The 21,002-nt window shown below is 39.1% G+C and overlaps 1 pseudogene; it reads right to left on the bottom strand.

Moving 5' to 3' along the window:
- LOC119507686 overlaps nt 1–20,765 on the bottom strand; it is a 52,331-nt pseudogene extending 31,566 nt beyond the window's left edge.
- Nucleotides 20,766–21,002: the final 237 nt, after the last annotated feature.

Below are 21,002 nucleotides of genomic sequence, written 5' to 3'. Positions count from 1 at the left end.
CTGACCCCAGCTCCATGTTATAAATACTTCATTCCAGGTGCTCTACTGTGGATAGATGCAGCTAGGAAGACCGGGGCTCCCTCTCCACCAAGTTCCCAGCCTAGGGCTATGTTTTCACCTCTCAATCCTGTTTTGCAGAAACTCCATTCTGGGTAGGGGTGACTAAAAGGACTAAAGTTCCCTTTGCCCACCAGCCTCCACCCATAAGGCAGACGCTCTACCCCAGGTGAGGCAGGCCAAGAATACGAGGCTCCCAATTGCCTTGCCACAGCTCACGCATGGCATGGAGGCTCCGCACTGGGAGGGGCAAGCTGCGAAGACCAAGAGCTACCGTCCCCCATTCCAATGCCCACTTGTAGAGCAGGGGTGTCGCTTCTGGAGAGATGGGCCACTATCTCCTCTCCAGTGCAGTGATATAAAGACTTAGCCCTGGGGGAAAGGCATGCTGTAAACAGTGCTTCCTGAGGAGACTGACTGGTACAGAGTTTGGAGAATTCCAGGCCTAGGGGTGTTATTTGAACACAGTAGAAATCTTGGTAAAGAGCAATTAAGAGGGTGGTGGAAGCTCCAAGATATGGAAGGCAATTAATGAGATGGTTGAACAGCCAGAAGTGTAGCCTAGAGAACCATAGAAAGTGACAGCGAAGAGTGACTGTCCTGGGATCACAGTCGACTCTGGGGGTCGAAAGGGCTGTGTGTCATGTGCTGGGATGTACCTACTCAGGAGCAATCAGTGGGGCAGACTTGAAATCATCCCCAAAGTTGTACATACCTCCATCAACCCAGAGCAGAAGCCTCATTGGCACATAACCTCTGATCAAACACTGGCTGAACAAGAAGTTACTCTGGCCCAGGGGCTACTCCTAGGAAGCAAGAGTTAAAAATAAAATCACATGCATCCTTGGTAGCCTGGAAGACACTGTGCATGCCAAAGGCTGCACCCTCTCAGGAGTGATTGGATTGGGAAAATTCCAAGCCAGGTCTCTGGCCAAATGTAGGGCAAAAAACTTAAACTCCCAGAATTGTGACAGCAGGCTCCAACTCCCACATACATCAATGGTAAATGGAAAAATATCTAACCAACTAAGCATAACCTTTGACTAATAAGTTGACTTATTCAGGCTCAGGGCGACCCTTGGGTAGCCAGGCTAAAAGATAAAACAAGGAAGAAAAATCTAAGCAGGGGCTGTACACTACAGGGGGGATAGACTTCACAGAGTTAGTTTAGCCAAGTCAGTAAAGAAACAAACAATCAAGAAAGCAATAGCAGCATTAACCCCCAGGGGGATATCAGTATCCAGAGTTACTGCAATATGCTATCTAAAATATCCAGTTTTCAACAAAAAGTTACAAAACATGTGAAGAAACAGGAAAGTATAACACATATACAGGAAAAATAGCAGGCAATAGAAACTGCCTTTGAGGAGACTGGATATTGGACTTAGCAGACAAGGACTTCAAAACAGCTATTAAAAAACATGTTCAAAGAACTAAAGGAAATGATATCTAAAGAATTAAAGGAAAGTATGATGACAATGCTTATAAAATAGAGAATATCAATAACTAAATAGAAATTATAAAAAAAGAACCAAATAGAAATTCTGAAGTTGAATAGTACAATAACTGAAGTGAAAAATTCATTATAGGGCTCAACAGTAGATTTGAGTGTACAGAGGAAAAAATCAGCATACCATATGTGACACCATAAATGCACCTACATATGCATAATGGGAATACCCAAAGAAGAGAGCTAGAAAGGGGCAGAACAAATATTCAAAGAAACAATGGCTAAAAACCTCAAATGTGATGTAAAACAATCTACACATCCAAGAAGCTCAACAAACTACAAGTAGGATAAACACAAAGAGATATACACCTAAACCATAACGAAATATTGAAAGCCATTGATCAAGAGAACATCTGGAAATTCGTAAAAGAAAAATGATTCATCACGGACAAGAGAACTCCAATAAGATTAACAACTAACTCCTCATCAGAAACAATAGGTGTCAGAAGACAGTGGATGGCAGATTGAAATGAGAGTGTGCAGTTGGTGACTGGAATTTGTGTACATTTTCCCAATGACTTCACATATATATTTATTTTTCTCTCTATATGTATCTGCAGGATTTCCTTATTATTCCCCACATTATCTTCTGACAGGTTCTGAATCTTGGTGTGGGAAATATTTTACTGTTCCAATTATTACAAATTCATCAAAGATTTCAAAAATTATTTATAGACCTTCCTTTTCTTCTAGTATCTTTGATTCTTACCTAAACAAGTAAAATGAAAGAAAAAAGGGCGATTATCATTTTTAGGTTGTGAGGCCATAGTTCTCTGCTATAGATATCTCTTGTTGCTCACTCCTTCTTCTTAATATGGTAGGCTGTGGTGTTCTTTTGGGAAATCATCACCTCCTCTTTCTCAGTCCATGTAGTTAATCTGGGACTGATCTTTACTTCTGGCTCCACAGGTGGGCATTTGAAACAAACATGCTCAATCAGAGATTTCCATACATCTAGCGAGTACTGGGTTCAGGGATGGAAATGGAATGCAAGCCACGCTAATGAGACTCAGTTCTGGAACTTTGGCTGGAACAATTGGAATGAAGGAGATGTCATTTCATTAGGGTTACTTAGTTGGTAAGCTATAAACCTGGAGCTTTCCTGGGCCTCCAGGATGAGAGAAACTTCCTGAGATGGAGTATGACACAGCGAAAGGTAGACCTGAGAGACTAGGAGAGAGAAACTGGGTTCTTGTGGCATTGTATGAGCCCATAAATTCAGCTGTACCTAAAGCCACTTCTACCTCTGGATATATAACCAATCTATTCCTTTTCTGCATATCAAATTTGAGTTGGATTTCTCTTAGTTACTACTAGCAGTGATGACTAGAATAATGAATGATACGTTCCTCTATGCTCTTTACATATTCTACGAGTCTGTGTTCATTTTACAATTGAAAAAAAATAAATTTTCTACAACAGACAAAACAGAAATAGGCACACAGAGATTCAGGGAGAGTTTCAAATGATATCTTAGAAAGCCATTCACTCGTTTGTGGATTTTTTTTTTTCTTTTTTTTAAAGCCAGAGTAACTTTATAATGAATTCAAGAAACTGATGCCAATTTGATCTTCTAATAGCCATGTGTTGGAGAATGCCCAGTAGGTGATGTTCATCTAAGTGTGAACACATCCATCGTCAGTGTGCCTATTTCTTATTACCCACACAGGCCTGGAGAGGTGGTTGAGGTTAGGGTTGAGGGCATGGTGGGCAGAGGTGATTAGCAAGAGAGCACTGCACATTAACTAAGGGCCTTGTTGCGCTATGTAGGACACACTAGAAACCCAAGGAGGCCACATTTAAAAATAGCATAATGAAATTAGTACATTGCAGTCTGCCCTGAGGAGCAGACATGACCTGACTTGATGAAGCTTCACATACAAAATGGATTTTATTTTTAGGGCATTCTATCTGGGATAACAATGGCTCTACTGATAGGAAGGTGGTGAGTATAGTTTGTCTTTGTGGCTGGCACTTACACTTGAAAAGAACAAAATAGCATATTTAAACTGTCAAGCCCTAATTGTTTCATTAGATGGTGGTAGTCTTTGACAAAAGGAGCCGGCTAACTGCTGAAAGCAAGAATGATGAGCAGTAATTCTGGCAGGGCACCGGGGTGCTGCACTAGTTACCTCTCCTCCTTTGTTTCTTCCCAGTTCATCTCTGTTACAAGGGGAAGTCTCATTTTCTAATGTAATGACTGCTATTAAAATCGGTTAAAAGCCTTTCAGAGCTCTGTGGTATATCTTCTACATATTTTTAGATATGAATGAACCATGGAGGCAAGTTCTAGCATTTGTATTCATCTTTTGGGTCTCCAGCTTCTAGTTTAACATCAATTATAGTAATGACAGATATTTATTTAGGACATTGAACCCAGCAGGATTGTAAAGTGATTTATGCATTTTATACATTATGGATGAAATGTTTTGTTTACCACTAACTTGTAGCCACCACACTTTAGACGGCGAACACCACACAGTCACCGATCACTTCGTCTATGTGGAAAATGGAGACCAGCCCCTCTGGCAGAAACAAAGGGGGAACTTTTTGGTAGGCAGAAGACAAAAACTCAGTTTAATATCTTGACAGGGCACTGTAAAGAAAGCCCCAGGCTAGGCATTTACGGTAAATAAAGCAGTTTTCACATATTAATTTTATACAGCATTTCTGTTCTTCCCTCTAACACTGCACATCTGTGAGGTATCAGGGGAGAGACTGGGTGGGGGTGTGAGGAGGGGATTCTGATTTATTTCTTGCTGCTCAGTGGAGTAAAGACCCACAGCATGTTTTCCATTTATACACATTTAAGAATTTAGAGGCTGCTTAGAATGAGAGGGTGGTTATATTTCATCAAGAGACATCATAAAAGCCTTCTCCAGTTTGAAACACACACAAAAAACCAGATTCCACAGATAGCTATTTTTTCTCAGGTACAATGGACCAACTGTGATTAATGTCTTTTTCAAGGGCTGGAGACTGCCTCTCCCCATCCAGAAAAGGCTCACGAGGAGTCCTCACGGCCGCCCCGGGGCTCTGTTCTTGGCCGGGAGGGAGGGAGGCTCCTCCTCTGGGTGGGCTGGGCGGACCTCCTGTTTCCCAGGCTGCTCCTCCAAGATCAGAGAGCTGATTTATTTTTGATTCAGGGTTTTAAATTAGCCATGTTTAAAGTTGTCTATCTTTTTCCAAGGACAGCTTTGCTTTTAGCCAAGCCTCACATGATGCACTGTATATAAATTTCAGCTGAGTTGTTTTCCAGATTCAGGAGTCTGAAATGTTGAAGCCCGTGTTTATCATCATCTGGGTTGAGCTGGAGCAAGCTTGTCTTTGTCAGATACTGGTTCTGAGCCTGCATGTGCTGTCTACATTATTGCTTGTTGCTCAGTATTAAATAAGGATGAATTTGTTGGGAAGACTCATTATTTAAATCCACCTGTCCCTAACTTAGGTGTGGAGAGATGAGGGGGTCTTAGCAATTGAAAAGCTCCATTCATGAGACGACACCAGTCAGGAAAACGTGCGAAGTGCATTGTTGAGGAGAGACTCCCTGAGCTGAACTAAAAACTGATGTATAAGGACAGCCCTGTGGCCATTCCACCTAGCCTGGTGAAGAAATGCCACAAAACATCCCAGAATCCTAGGGAAGCAACTAGGATCTGGAAGCAGCTTGCTTTCTGGGTTAGAGTACAAGCAGATAGAAACTGACCATACCAGGTAGAGGCAGGGCTAACTGCAAGGGTGTGGTAAAAACCTTTTCCAGCACAGTCAGTGTTGTTACCAGTGTGGACAGGACTTCAGGCTGCTCTTTCAGCATGTGTCGACATGGAGTTTCCCTTCCTCCTATGACTCATTGCCATTTCCACGGGGCAGCTGCCACCCAGCGTGCTCCACAGAGATGTGACATGTTCAGCAGCTGGAGATGGGTCTCTTACCATTGGGGATCACTGATGAGGGGGGAGATACCGAATCTCATTTTCAGTTGTTTATTTGATCTGACACAGGGAAGAATACATTTCAGTGGTGGTGATCTGGTTTTCTAGGTAATAAGACAAACAAACAAAAAGATCAGGATGATTGGCTCTCTCTCCACATATTTGTATTTTTTGACAACATATGAGTGTATGGGGTGGGGCAGAAAGGAATTTATTTAACAATTACAAAATGTTTTTAGCTCTGTAAAAAAAATCTTCTAGGGCTTGAATAGTCGCATATATTCCCAGTTTGTTTCTCTTCTAAATGCAAACAAATAGTCTGGAAACCTGGAAGCTATATTCAGTGACACAGTTGTGGATATTGAAGCAAATTGCCTGACTTAGGGTGGAATTAAAATGTATGACAGTGAATTTCTTCTGGGTCTACATAAGATTTTACTATTGATCAAAATTGTCATCTGTAGGTTAGCAGATACATTTTCTTATCTTTTTTTTTTTCATTCTGAAAGATTAGTATTCACCTTGTTTTCATGGATCATTGTACCATGCACATTAATTGATCAAATGTTAACTAAGTGCTCAGATAGCAGGTTCTTCTTAAGTTTAAAGAATTATCATCAAGCTACTAATGGCAACTCATATTCCCAAACAATTGCCCAGTTGTAATCTTGGCTGTAAATTGAATCAGGAATCTTCTATCATGAGCCCTTTGGACAGGTGTATTGAGACGATCTGAGACTGTGCATGGAATTATACAATGGGGCTGGATATGGACTTAAAAGGATCTAGCACTACAGACAGAGAGACAGAGGCCTAGCCAGGTAATCAGGGAGCTAGAGATAGGGCTGACTTCCATTTGTTCATTTGTAGCTAGAGTTCTTCAAAGGCCATCTAGGAATGTTAGCTATTAGGAGGTAAAAATGGTCTTAGCGATTCTGTTGCTATTTGGGGGACCATTTTCTTTTTAATAATCTTTCAATGTTTCTCTAGGGAAAAATAGTAGTCAAACTTAGTAACCAGAGCTTTGTTTGATTTAAATGTTAATTTTTACAAATACTCAAAATACAAAGCCAAAATTAATGCCCCAAATGGGTGCAGAACAGTGCAAGAATGAGATTCCACTGACTCTCCCTGCACTGCCCAAGCCATAATCTCTCCTAAGAAACATGACCACTAGATGGTCTCTAAGGAACCCTTACGCGGAGGTCTTAGATTCCATGAGACAGTATGTGGGGTAATGCTATTTGCCAAAATGCCTAACTTATTGTTCACATGTATAACATTCCTTTCAGATTCCCTGGCCCTCTCCCCCTAAATCTCTTAGTCTCAGTTTTACCCGTCTCAGGCAACCATCTCTTATTCTTGTGGGCATCTAATGAAAATTCAAATAATTTGGCCAGGTTTGGAAAGTATGGTATAATTTTAAACTATTCCTTATACATTTTGGGGGGCAGAGTCTAGATTTGAATTACAGGGATATTATAATAGGGCTTAGGGACATGAGAAAAAGCTAAAAAATCATTATAGCTTTTTTATACTTCAAAAGACTTACATGGAATAATAGTGTACGTCAAATATTAATGCTTCAGACTCCCACTAGGTCAGCCTATAGTAGAATGAATGCCTAACATCATAGAAAAAAAAAATAGAACATGGCATATATAATGCATGATATTAATGAACTCCATGGTACTGGGAAAGAGGGACATTTTGAAAATATGATTCCATTGGCTATGACCCATTATAGTTGAATAATTCCTGATGTATACAAAAGGATAATAATTCCAGAGGGATGGGATGCATCTCATAAAAAAGAAGGCATTCTAATACTGCTTATTGTAGGGGATAGATACTAAACACTATTGTGTAGGCTGCACAGGAAGAATTAAAGTGCTGTGGTAATTCACAGCCTATGGATTCCCAGTTCTCTCTTGCAGACTCTATTCTCTAGTATCCCCTTCCTTTGTGTACCATATATCAACGAGACCGTCTTGCTGTCACCTCAACTGCAACATTTTTTAAATAGAACTTCTCTTGCCTTTGAACTCTGTTTTCTAATTGCCCTGTCTCTGATAAAGATCTTCTCTAGGTTACCCAGCTTTGAAATCCTAGAGTTACCCATTGTATTAGTTAGGGTTCTATAGGGAAACAGAACCAACAGGAGATATCTGTAAATATGAGATTTATGAAAGATCTCACACAATCGTGGGGATGCAGGGGCCCAAATTCCGTAGGGCAGGCAGAGAGCTGGCAACCCCAGTGAGGGTCTTCAGTGAACTCCCCAGGAAAGGCTGACTAGCTGAAGAAGTGAAAGTTCTCTCTTCTCCCTTAAAAGTCCTCTACTGATTGGATTAAATAAATCCAGCCAATTATATTCTCTCATTGCAGGATACACTCCCTTAGTTGATGGTAGATGTAATCAGCTACAGATGCAATTAATTGACTCATGATTTAATAAACCAGACTTCTGGTTTATTAATCAGCCATGAAATGTCCTTGCAGTAATGGTTAGGCCAGTGTTTGCTTGACCAGACAACTGGGGACCATTACCTGGCCAATTTGACACATGAACCTAACCATCACACCCATGATTCATGTGGTTTGTTTTATCAAGGAAACCTGGGGATTTTTCTGAGTTGGCTCTTTATTCTGTACACATTTTTTTTTAATCTTTATTTTTTTAAAATTTTATTTTGAAATAAATTCAAAGTTATAGGAACAGTTGCAAAAACAGTACAAAGCCCATACACAGAACTCCAGCATACCCTGACCCCCCTCCCCTGATACCCCGATCCACCAACTTTAACATCCTGTCACATCACTATTTCTTTCTTTCCCTTCCTCCCTCCCTCCCTATCTTCCATCATCCATCGCTCTGTCTTCTGAACATATGAGAGCAAGCTGTACACATCCTTGAACAAACAATATAATTCACATATACATTTCCTATGAACAAGAACATTCTTTTATGCAGTCCCATTAAGCACAGCTAAGAAGTTCAAGAAATTCAACATTGATACAAAGCTTCCATTCTATATTTTCTTTTTTTTTTTCTTATGTACCAACTGTGTCCCTTTGAGCCTCCTGTCCTCCATCCTCAGATCCCATCCAGGATCATCCTTGGCATTCAATTGTCATCTATATAGACTGTCTTTTTTTTCTCAATTGTGGAAACATATATACAGCCTAAATCTTCCAATTCCACCCCCTCCCTAGCATTCCATTAGTGGGATTAATCACATTTAGAATTTTGTAATGCTATCACCTTCCCACCATCCATTACTAGAAATTTCCCTTCACCTCAAACAGCAACACTACACTCATTTCTTAACTCCCCATTGCCCCTTCCCCCATTTCTCTTAACCCATACTCTACTTTTCATCTCTATGGTCATATTCTCTGATAATTTCTTTGTGTTTACTGTGGGGCTTAAAATTAACCTCTTAAATCCATAACAATCTTGTTTTTCTTTGATACCAACTTAACTTCAATAGGACACGTAAACTATGTTCCTATACTCCTCCTCCATTCCCCCACCTTTATATAGTTCTTCTCAAAAATTACATATTTTACATTGAGTCCAAAACCACTGATTTGCTATTAGATTTTGTGTATTTTATATCATGTAGGAAGTAAATAGTGGAGTTACAAATGAAAAATTATTGACTTCTATCTGTATTCCATTGTGGTCAGAATATGTGCTTTGAATATATTCAATTGTGTTTTTTTTTTTTTTTTTTAGTTTATTGAGGCTTGTTTTATGTGCCAGCATATGGTCAATTCTGGAGAAAGATCCGTGATCACTAGAGAAAAATGCATGTCCTAGTGATTTGGGATGTAAGGTTCTATATATGTCTGTTAAAATTCTCTATGTCTCTTTCTCCTTTCTTTGTTTCTCTGTTGGTAGGGCTCCCTTTAGTATCTGAAGTAGGGCAGGTCTTTCATTGGCAAAATCTCTCAGCATTTGTTTGTCTGTGAAAAATTTAAGCTCTCCCTCAAATTTGAAGGAGAGTTTTGCTGGATAAAGTATTCTTGGTTGGAAATTTTTCTCTCTCAGAATTTTAAATATGTCACGCCACTGCCTTCTTGCCTCCATGGTGGCCGCTGAGTAGTCACTACTTAGTCTTATGTTGTTTCCTTTGTATGTGGTGAATTTCTTTTCTCTTGCTGCTTTCAGAACTTGCTCCTTCTCTTCAGTATTTGAGAGTCTGATCAGAATATGTCTCGGAGTGGGTTTATTTGGATTTATTCTATTTGGAGTTTGCTGGGCATTTGTGCTTTGTGTGTTTATGTTGTGTAGAAGGTTTGGGAAGTTTTCCCCAACAATTTCTTTGAATACTCTTTCTAGATCTTTACCCTTCTCTTCCCCTTCTGGGACACCAATGAGTCTTAAATTTGGATGTTTTATTTTATCTATGGTATCCCTGAGATCCATTTTTAATTTTTCAATTTTTTTCTCCATTCTTTCTTTTATTCTTTCATTTTCTGTTCTGTGGTCCTCTAGGACACTGAGTCGTTGTTCAAATTCCTCTAATCTTGTATTATGAGTATCCAGAGTCTTTTTAATTTGGCCAACAGTTTCTTTTATTTCTATGAGATCTTCTATTTTTAAATTTACTCTTGCAATTTCTTCTTTATGCTCTTCTAGGGTCTTCTTTATGCCCTTTATATCCTGTGCCATGTTCTTCTTCATGTTCTTTATACCCTGTGCCATGCTCTTGTTCTTTGATTGTAGTCCTTTGATTAATTGTGCCAAGTACTGTGTCTCTTCTGATTATTTTGATTTCGGTGTTTGGGATTGGGTTCTCCATATTGACTGGTTTTATCATATGCATTAAGATTTTCTGTTGTTTTTGGCCTCTTGGCGTTTGCTTTGCTTGATAGGGTTCTTTCAAGTTGTAAAAAATGCCAGTCTAATTTTTCAGAACTACAACTTTGTGGTGTACACTTTCTCTAACCAGCAGATGGCGTCCACAAGTCACCTATTCCCTGCAAGTCATTTCTCCTCAACTTTGTCTTTGTGGTGTGTAGGGAAATGATTCTTGTGGGGTTCAATTGGTGAACTCAGTTTGGGTGTGTTTTTGGTGCTGTCCGCCCTGAATGTGGGGCGCGTGTCTGGGTGGTTAGGGAGGCAGGGCAGCTTTAATATTCAAACAACCCAGGTGTTCCCATAGATTCAAGGTTGTTGTAAGAGTCTAAGCCTTCATTTCAGTTTTGCCCCAGATGTTCTCTGCTGCTGACCCACAAGTCTCCAGCATTGACGTAGCGTCCCTGGGTTTTCCGAGTGGGCCCCTTTCTCAGCTGTGATTCCAGAACCTCTGCTGAGGGAAGGCTATGCTACATCACAAGTGTGCACCATCCCTCAAGGGAAGCCCCAGGCCACTGGGCCATGCAGGGGAGCTCCCAGCATGATGCAAAGATGGCTGAGTGGGTCGTCTCAACCCACTCCCCTTTCCGCACAGCTCCACCTTCCCAGCTCCGGGACAAACTAGCTGTGTATGCACCCAAGGCCACTATTCACGGCCGATATTGTGGCGTGTGCTTCCTGGTGCAGCTCTGGGCTGTGGGTACAGCCCTGGGCAGGAGTATCTCCAGCCCGCCAGGGAGCCAACTGCAAGCAGCATGGTTTCTTTCTCCTTTTGGCTCTCCTCTCTGGCCCCCTGGCCCTGAGGGAATCAGCAGCGGTCTATCCTCCACACCAGACACTGAGAGTTTGGCACAGCCCACTCCTGCCATACTTCACTGCGCGGTTCTCACCGTCGTAACTGCAGCCTCTCCTGGGTTTTTTTTTTTTTTTTTTCTTAAAAGAACTGGTCCATCTCTAAATGCCAACCCCTGGTTTCCCCACACCACAGCGCGGCCGCGGGACTTTCAGCCGGTTCACTCACTTGTTTCAGAATGCAGACTCCCGGTTTCACCAAGTGCTCAATCCCTGTGGTTTTAGCAGACCTTGTCCAGCTGGTGCATCACTGAAACTGGTGTTCTGGGTCTCTTTCTGTTTTTTATCTAGTATTTTTCATGGAGGTGTTTTTTTGCCCTGTCTCACCTAGCTGCCATCTTAGGTTCTCCTCTATACACATTTCTTAATGATGTTATTATTGTTAGACCAATCTCTTAAATAACCCACTGGCATCCATACCAAGAGACTTCATTCATTGTTCACCTTTCCTCTGGGTCTTTTAAAGTTCAGTTCAAGAGTTATTTCTCCATACCGTTTTGCGAAAGTTTGCTGAATTTATGCCCTTGTTCTTCTCCTTTTCCTCTAAACCTTGATAATAATTTCTACCAAAAAAGCCCACTAAATTATTGCCTGTCTTACACTGTTTGATGCTGTTTGCACATAGTATTATTTTCCCACTGAAATGTAAGCTCCTAGGCTGCACAGACTGCCTCTCCTGCTCATTCTAAATTCCCTACAGAACTTTGATGGTGCTGAGGAAGTAATAGATATTCTAGAACAATATGTGCTATTTGATTTCATATTTTCTGAGAGCTAGCAAAAACATCATTTATATTTGCCATGGAAATGACCTTCATGTCTAGTTCCAGAAAATTCAGTGTGGGCCATACATTTATTAAAAAAAACTACATTTGAAATTTGGATTCTTTTTTTTATGATGTATCTGCACTCTTTGCTGAGAGCTGAAAAGAACACCTAAGGGATGTATGGAAATGAAAATTCAGTGAATGATGTAAATTTTTCTAATTTCTATGACATTTGAGAACCCTAGGGAAATCTAATACTGTTTTTATCTTATAAATGTTCTGCACTTCGGTAACTCTAAATTCGTATGGATATTATTGGGGTCATGTCAGATTTCATGTTCAGGGTGATATTTCTAAGAACTGACTATTCTTTATTCTTATGAAATTGTTCGGTGTCAACAAGATTCCTAATAGTCAAATGAGAATTGGAAAACACAGTAAAAATGAAGATGTTTTCAAATTCTCTTGTTCTGTGTTGTGTTGAGGTTGTCTCCTGTAAGTGATGATGTTCATTAGCACAAATAGCTTTATCAACATTTTAGAAAGAATCTCAGTTCTGTGGTATATCTATTATCCAAATAGAGAAGATGAGCAATGACGCATCTAACTCACAATAAATCTGGGTGAGACTTTGAATTTTAGGCAATAACTGTATTTATTTTTATTGTATTTTTTTACAAGGAGACTTTGGTAGAGCTTATGTTCCATAATCTGTTGTTTATGGTCAGTTTAGTTTTCCTTTGAAGATGAGCTACACTCATAAAATAGGCTGTGACTCATCTGGTGCTTATGACTACATGATGCTCATTTGTAAAGTTCAAATCCTTACAGTCTCATGGGCACACCTCTTTTTGAGAAGCCTGAGGTGCCTGGACTTGGTAGGGATGTAAGTATGTGTTACTACAGGCCCAGGAATGAGCATGCTCTTCCATCATCCAGGCTGACCTTAGTGTCTCTGACTGTGTAAACTGGTCTGTCTGCTCTGGATATTAATCAAGTTGACTTTAAACTTGGGAGTCTTTTAAAAGAGAAGCTTCCCACTCCTCAACAATGACAAACAATTTGACACTGTGTTTAGAAACGTGTCAGATACTCCATCTTTGTCAAAGGGATCTTGTGATTACGTATCAGTCATGGCTGGATCAGTTTGCAATATGCATTATACAGAAGTGAAGGGTCTATAAAATAATTTAACAGCATTTCTTAATACTAAGGGGCAAAATGAAAGGAAAAAAGGGAGAGAAGGAGAAAAATAAAAAGTGGTGATTATAGCTAACACTCATTGAGCCTGAACAAGGTGCCAGGAGCTTCTAAAGGCTTCACATGGATTCACTCAATATGGGGCATCTCATAAGACAGCTACTATTTTTATCTTCACTTTTGATGAGGAAACTGAGGCACAATGAGTAAGTAGCGATACAGGATTTGAACCCAGGTAGTCTGATGCCAGAGTCCAAAGTTTAAAACTTGGACTCTGTCCCATTTACTCTGTACATAACAATTGCTTCCTGCTTTTTGAAGAGATTAAAAAGTAGTCATAACACAAAATCAATTGGGTTTTGAAATTTCTGTCTCTTCAAGCATAGTTCCATAAGATTCCCAGACAATCTATTGCATATTGAGAGAATTCACCAATTATTTGGTCTTTTAGTCTGTAAAATGGAGCTATTTGTTTGGTTGATGGTGGTTGGAATGAATTGAAAAACTGTTTTTGCAAAATGGAGAGATGAATGTTATTTGAAATTTCATACTGTTTAAGAAAAAAATCCATTCTTTGGGTCCAGTTGGCTTCTTTTCATCAGGGCTTATTCTTGATCACTTTCCTAATTTTATTTTAGAGTTTCATGCAGATGTGCTCAGACTTTGCAAATATCAAAGCCTTAACCAACAAATATTAATTGATTAAATATTCTTTTCCCCTCCTTATGTACATGTCTGGAGAGTAGGGTCTTGTGGGTGCTTTACCGAGGGTTCATTGGTAGAGATAGTCATTCAGCTAAAAGTAAAGTGTGTAACATGATTAAAAAGTATATAATGTTTCACCCACAAGCCATGTGAAAAAGTGGTTTGTTTTTGGTAGTTGATATATGTTCATGTAAGGTTTACAGAGAAAAATTAGAAGAGTATATTTTGCCTTGGTGTATGAAATTATTTCTGGGCATCATAGCTGAATACTATGTCAAGTATGGTTGATATTTGTTGTGTTGCTCTTATGCACCCAGGTTTTATGTTGGTAGAACTAACTCTTCCCTCACTGTCACCTCATGTTGACCTGGTAGAGTTGACTATGTTCCTAGTTCTCGGGGTAGAACATCTGATCAAAGCCCAAGCCAGTCAGCATATCACATTCTTCTAACACTTGTAATTGATTCAAGTATGACCTAAGTTAGTTCATTGGAGTTTTGAGAACTACTTGGATTTATGAGGATTTATCCATGGGAGATTCTGGCAGCAATTTTGAAGTCATGATCATGGGGCCAACATTGAGGGCTTGGCACTGAGAGATGGTGGAGAAAAAAATAACAACTCTCGGGTAAAATTATTCAAGCTGTTGATCAATCCATGCCTAAATCCAGAATAATCATGCCTTGTTAAATTAAGTGAGCCTGTAGATTTCATTCTTTTGCTTAAGCAAATTTGAATGGTGGTTTCGCTGCCTTGCAATGGAAAGAATTCTAAATGTAAAAAGTAAAAAGAAATGGAGCTGGCCCTGATCAAGATGGAATAGTGATATGCTTCATGCTCCATCTTCCCTCCACACCCCCAGAAGCATTGAACAACATCAAGAATTGGCAGAAACATCTGTTTTCTCCAGAAAACAGTTAAAGGACTGCAGCAACAGAATGAAAGCTAAATCAAGAAAAAGGCTACTCAAAAGCAGTAGGATTTCATGGCTCCTTGGTTGGTTGGCTCCTTCTCAACCCCTCACTGGCTCAGCACAGAGCCAGCCTGTGCTTTCAGGGTGGATTCCTGATTTCAATAGTGAGACAGTAGAATAACCCACCTGCACATACTGGGTGTTTGTATGTCTGCCCAATCTGTCCTGTGGGTGGCCCGAGGAACTTACCATCCCAGAATGTGCTCTGTGTGGAGAAGGTGGCTCACAGAGATATGGGAAAGCAGACACCTTGTGCTGCCTGGGGTAAGGGAGTGCAGTGCATAGGAGTGTGAGGAAACTGTTTCCTAGGGAAGAGGGGGAATTTGTATCCATGCAAATAGGGATATACCCAGGGCCATACCTACATGCTAAAGACAATATTCATATACAGAAAGGATCAAGGGAAGCCCCTATGCTTTGGCCTGGAAATATTCTCTAAACTCATTGTATGGATAAGCCCTGAATGAGAGCACTGTCAAGGGTCAATCTGCAAAAACTGAGAAACTGTGTTCTTTTTTCCTTTCTCCTTCTTATTCTTATTCATCTCCTGGTGTTCAAAGCAAACTCTGTCATCACACTAGTTGGGTACAAGCTTAAGGAACAGATGCCTCAGAGTCTAAATTCCAGTGATAATACATTAAAATATCAAAATGTCCAGGTTTCAACAAAAGATTATAAAACATACAAAGAAACAAGAAGCAATGGTCCAGGTAAAGGAGAAGATTAAAGCATTAGAAACCATTAATGAGAAGGCTCAGAGATGGGACATACCAGACAAAGACTTTTAAAAAATTGTCCAAAATATCCTTAAAGAGCTAAAGGAAAACATAGACAAAGAATTAGAGGAAACCAGGAAAATGAGAGATGAACACAACTAGAATATCAATAGAAGATGGAAATTATAAAAGGAACCAAACAGTGCTAGAGACCACAGTAACAGAAATTTCAAATTCCCTAAAAGGAGTTCAATAGCACATTGCAGCTGGAAAAAGAGTTAGAGAACTTGAAGATAAGACAATTGAAACCATTTTGTCTGAGGAGTAGAAAGAAGAAAGAATGAAGAAAAGTGAACAGTCTGAAAAACCTGTAGGATACCATCAAGCAGATCAGTAGATACATTGTGGGAGTCCCAGAAGGAGAAGAAAGAGAGAAAGGGGCAGAGAGGATATTCAAAGAAATATTGGCTGACAACTTCCCAAATTTAATGAAAGACAAGACTATACACATTCAAGACACTCAATTCCAAACAGAATAAACTCAAATAGATCTGCACCATGGATTATTATAATCAAACTGCCAAATGACAAAGATACAGAGCGAATTCTGAAAGTAGCAAAAGAGAAGCAATGTGTCACTTACAGGGGAAACTCAACAAGACTAAATGCCAATTTCTCATTAGAAAACCTGAAGGCCAGAAGGCAGTGGGATGGCATATTTAATGTGCTGAGATTAAAAAAAATTGCCAACCAAGAATTCTATATATGGCAAAACTTGTCTTTCAAAAATGAGGGAGTTTATCACCACTAGACTGGCCCAACAGGAGATGCTAAAGAGACTTCTACAGACTGAAAGGAAAGGACATTGGATGACCTATCTAAGCTGCATGAAGAAATAAAGATCCCTGTTGAGTGTAATGACATGGGTAAATATAAATGCCAGTACTATTGTATTTTTGATTTGGAGCTCCAAATTTTACTTCCTATAGGATCTAAAAGACAAATGCATAAAACATAATGATAAATCAGTGGTTTGGGACATATATTGTATAAAAACATGTAATTTGTGATAATAACTACATAAAGGTGGGGAGATGGGTATAGGAACATGGTTTGTATGTCCTATTGAAGTTAAGTTGGTACCAAAGAAAACACGATTGTTGTAGACTTAGGATGCTACATTTAAGCCCCATGGTAAATATAAAGAAAATATTGGAGAATATGCAAGTTCATAAAGACAGAAATTAGAAGACAGGCTGCTGGGGTTGGGGGGAGGCAAGGGGAATTGGGAGTTAATTCATAATGGGTGTAGGGTTTCTGTTTGGGGAGATAGGAAATTTTAGTGATGGAAAGTGTTGAGGGTACTGCAATATTGTGAATGCGATTAATCCCATTTGATGGTATACTTGGGAGTGGTTGAGATGGGAAAGTTTATGTTGTATATATGTTCCCATAATTAAGAAAGAGCAACTAAAGAGACAGTAACAATTGAATGCAATGCACAATCCTGGATGGAATCTAACAAGGGAGGAGAAAAGGCTCAAAGAGACATAATTGGGTCATATGAAAGAAATTAGAATATAGACTGTATATTTTATACCAATGTTAAATTCCTTGAATTTGACAGCTGCACTTAAGGTGGTTACATAAGTGAATATCCTTGTTCTTATGAAATGTACATGGCAGTATTAAGTGTTTAAGGAGCATGATGTATAGAACGTATATTCAAGTGTTCTGAAAATGGACTAATAAATGATTAGGTAGATAGATTAGATAGATAGGAAGGAATGAAGGAAGGAAGGAAGGAAGGAAGGAGGGAAGGAAAGAATGGAGGGAGGGAGGGAGGGAAGGAAAAGAAAGAATAATACAGCATATTTGGCAAAATGTTAACATTTTTGGATCTGGGAACCTTGAGGGTGGGGGTAGGAATTTGTTGAAGTTCTTTGTATAGGTTTTGTATTATTTTTGTAACTGTCCTATAAGTTTGAAAGTATTGCAAAATTCAAAATAAAAAAAGTAAAAAAAAAAAAAAAGAATTGAAAAAGGAAACAAAGCAATAAACTTCTTAAAATATACTTAATTTCCCTATCATGATATGAAAATGTTAAAGTTAAAAGGGAATATTGAAATCATCTTGCTTGGTGTTTTTTCTGTTTTGTTAGCAGACACTATGTGGGCCTGCAGAACCCCTCCCTGACCCCCTTTTTAAGTTGCTGCCAGTGTTCTCGACAGCATCTGCTGCAGTGGTGGGTCTAGAATGCCCTGTTGGTTCCAGGTGACATCAAGCCTCTGCCACCTCTGTTGGGGACTTGACAAAGGTGGAGCCAATCTTGAGTTTGAGCTGAGCCCAGTGCTCCATCTCATTAGAGAATTTGAATTAAGAGACAAATAATAGCCAGACAATGACAAGCACTTGAACTTCAGGTCATGTTGAGTCTGGTGATTAATTTTCAGCTTGCACACATTGATTAGTAAGCAGAAAAAGCAAGTCTGGAGAAAGAAACAGGTGATGCAACTGACAAAGCAAAATTAGTGTGGAGAAGACATAGGGCCCTTCATTGGGTGAAAGAAGTTTTCTGAATTTCTTATTTTGCAATTTCATTTCCTCTGTAACTTGGCTGTATGTCTTACTTGTCCATTCATTCATTTGTTTATTCATTAATTCAACAAATAATGATTGAGGTTCTACTCTCTATCAATACTGATCTAGGTTCTGTGGGTACAAAACAAACAAGTTAGATAAGGTTTCTGCCTTCACGGAGCTTACAATTTAGAGAAGGAAACTGAAGGAAAGAAAGGAGGGAAAAAAGGATGTGAGGGGGGAAAGAAGGAAAGAACAAAGGAAAACCTACATATATATGGCAAGAGATAGAATTATAAGTGCTTTGAGAAAAATGTAGAAGGGTAACGGAATAGAAATATATGTGGGGATGCTGGTATTTTAATTGGCTGACCAGAGTTTTATCTCTGAGGTGACATTTGATAATTGAAGGCAGTGAGGAAGTAGGCTATGGTTATTAATGGTAAAAGAGCGTCCCAAGGAGATACAAAAGAAAACACAGAGGCAGGGAGAAGTGTGGTGTTTTGGGAACAGCATGAACATTCAGTGTGGCTGGAGCAGAGTAAGCCAGGAGGAGAGTGGTAGAACTTGAAATCGGAAAGATATGAAGGTAAAAGATCTTGTCGGGCCTTGAAGGCCATGCTAAGGACATTTTGAGCAGGCAAAGTGGAATCACTTGTGTTTTCCAGTAACACTAATTCAATAATTGTGATTATTTCTATAGGGCCAGCTTGAGTAGGTTTCTGTTTCAATATTAATAACCTTTGACTAGAACAGTTTTCAAACTTTTTTTATAACAGAACCATTTTTTTTTCAAATTCAATATCATGTAAAATCCGTAGTATAAGTTATCAGAGCACTGTTATTTAAAAAATTATTTTACAAGTTCCTATTTGTAACATTTGCTTACTATAAAGCCAAATTAATGAGAAAGTGACACTTTTTTTTCAATCAATAAAAAGATATCTTTTATTCCAAAATCAGACTAAAAAATCTTAATTTACATAATTTTAAAACCAAGATGATTGTAGTAGAGATTGTTGTGGCTTTGTTTTCCCCCCTCCTTCTTTTCTTCTTTAAGACTCATCTTTTTTTAAAAATGCAATTTTATTGAGATATATTCACATACCAGATAATCATCCAAAGTATACAATCAATGGTTCACGGTATCAACATACAATTGTACATTCATCACCACAATCAAGTATTGAATATTTTCATTACTCCAGAAAATAAAGAAAAAAAAATAAAAAAGAACACTCAAAACATCCCCTACCCCTCATTCCCCCCTTATTATTTATGTCTTTATTTTCTTACTCATCTGTCCATACACTGGATAAAGGGAGAGTCAGTCTCAGGGTTTCCACAATTGTACAGTCACACCATAAAAGCTAGGTAGTTATGCAATCATCTTAAAAAAGACCCATTTTTGCATTTTGATCTTGTGGCCACAGTATCCAGTAAAAAAGACTTCTGCAGCTATTCCATGTCTGACCCTTCTGCAGTGGTGTCTTGTTAGTCTGTTGTAGGCATCGTACAGATCTTTGACTTCTGTGTGACTCCACAGTTGCTCACCAACAGCACTTGCCCAAGGCCATAAGCTTGGAGTGAGTTGCACATGTGAGTTGCATTCACATATTCTCCCCAAAGACAAGCTTCCCCACCAAAGAGGAGTTTTTTCCTGTTCCTCAGTACCATAAAAATCAAGAGACTCCACTTCACAGTGTTTTTTCCAATCTTATCCATAGCTAATCCAATCTAATTTACCAAGGAGCAGCAAGGATTACAGGGAAGCCAGCTTGCGTGACGTGATGTTGATCCCTGGGATAATTATCACCTTTTCGTTTTTAACTACTGTGTCTGGCTGAAGCTTCATGCCATCATCGAAAACCTCTTGCCAGATTATGGAACGCTTGTTAGTGGTTGAAATAATTTCTAAAAGCTTCTGAACATAGAAAAATTCTGGTTTTTAAAAATCTGTGCCAAAGCCTTTTTGCCTCATGAAATTTTGGATTTCTGGATTTGATGCCCAGTGTTTAAATTCCACTTCATCTCCTCCCAAATGAATGAACTGATCTGGAAACACGGTACTAATTTCTCTGAAAAGTTTATACAGGAAGTCATAAGTTGTATCTGTAACAGGGTTTCTAGCTCCAAAAATCCAAGACTTCTTTTGTGTGTTATAACATGGAGTAAGGACGTCTTTCTGACCTGTTCTGCAAGATTGCATACATCCAGGGGCATCAAACTCTGGTATAACTTGAGGTCCTCATAATCATTTGGTGTATAAACATGAGAAAAAGGATAGCTTCCTTTATTGCTTAACTTGGGAAACAGGGATGCTCTGAAAAGGGAAAGACTCATCTTCAACTATGTGTCAGTGGAGAATATTAAACTTATTAAAAGCCATGGCATCCAGAGTTTTAAGAATGCTCTTAACTGTCGGATAGTGTCTGGCTGTATCAATTAAAATTGCTCTATGAGGAAACCTTGGAGAATCAATAATGTTGGATTCATTGATGATAAAAATCCCATAAGAATCATGATAAATTAACTGGCTAAAAGTCTCTGAACCTCGTGATACTCCCCAAACACTTTTGAGCACAGCCACTGATCCATTCACAACTAAATTATCTATATTGAATTTACATATATATGCACACACACACACACACATATACGTATATATAATTGTTATATATAATTGTTAACCCTTCAATGACACACAATAAATTTCCTATACATATAATTGTATTTTTGGATCATTTTTTTCTCTCTTGAGCTCCAGGCCCATTTTTCCAACTGCCTCTTATGTATATCCACTTAGATACCTGCCCTTCAGATTCCTTAAACTCCATATGTC

The sequence above is a fragment of the Choloepus didactylus genome, chromosome 13, assembly GCF_015220235.1.
Source record: "Choloepus didactylus isolate mChoDid1 chromosome 13, mChoDid1.pri, whole genome shotgun sequence".
Taxonomy (NCBI): Eukaryota; Metazoa; Chordata; class Mammalia; order Pilosa; family Megalonychidae; genus Choloepus; species Choloepus didactylus.
This window is presented reverse-complemented; position numbering and strand designations above follow the sequence as displayed.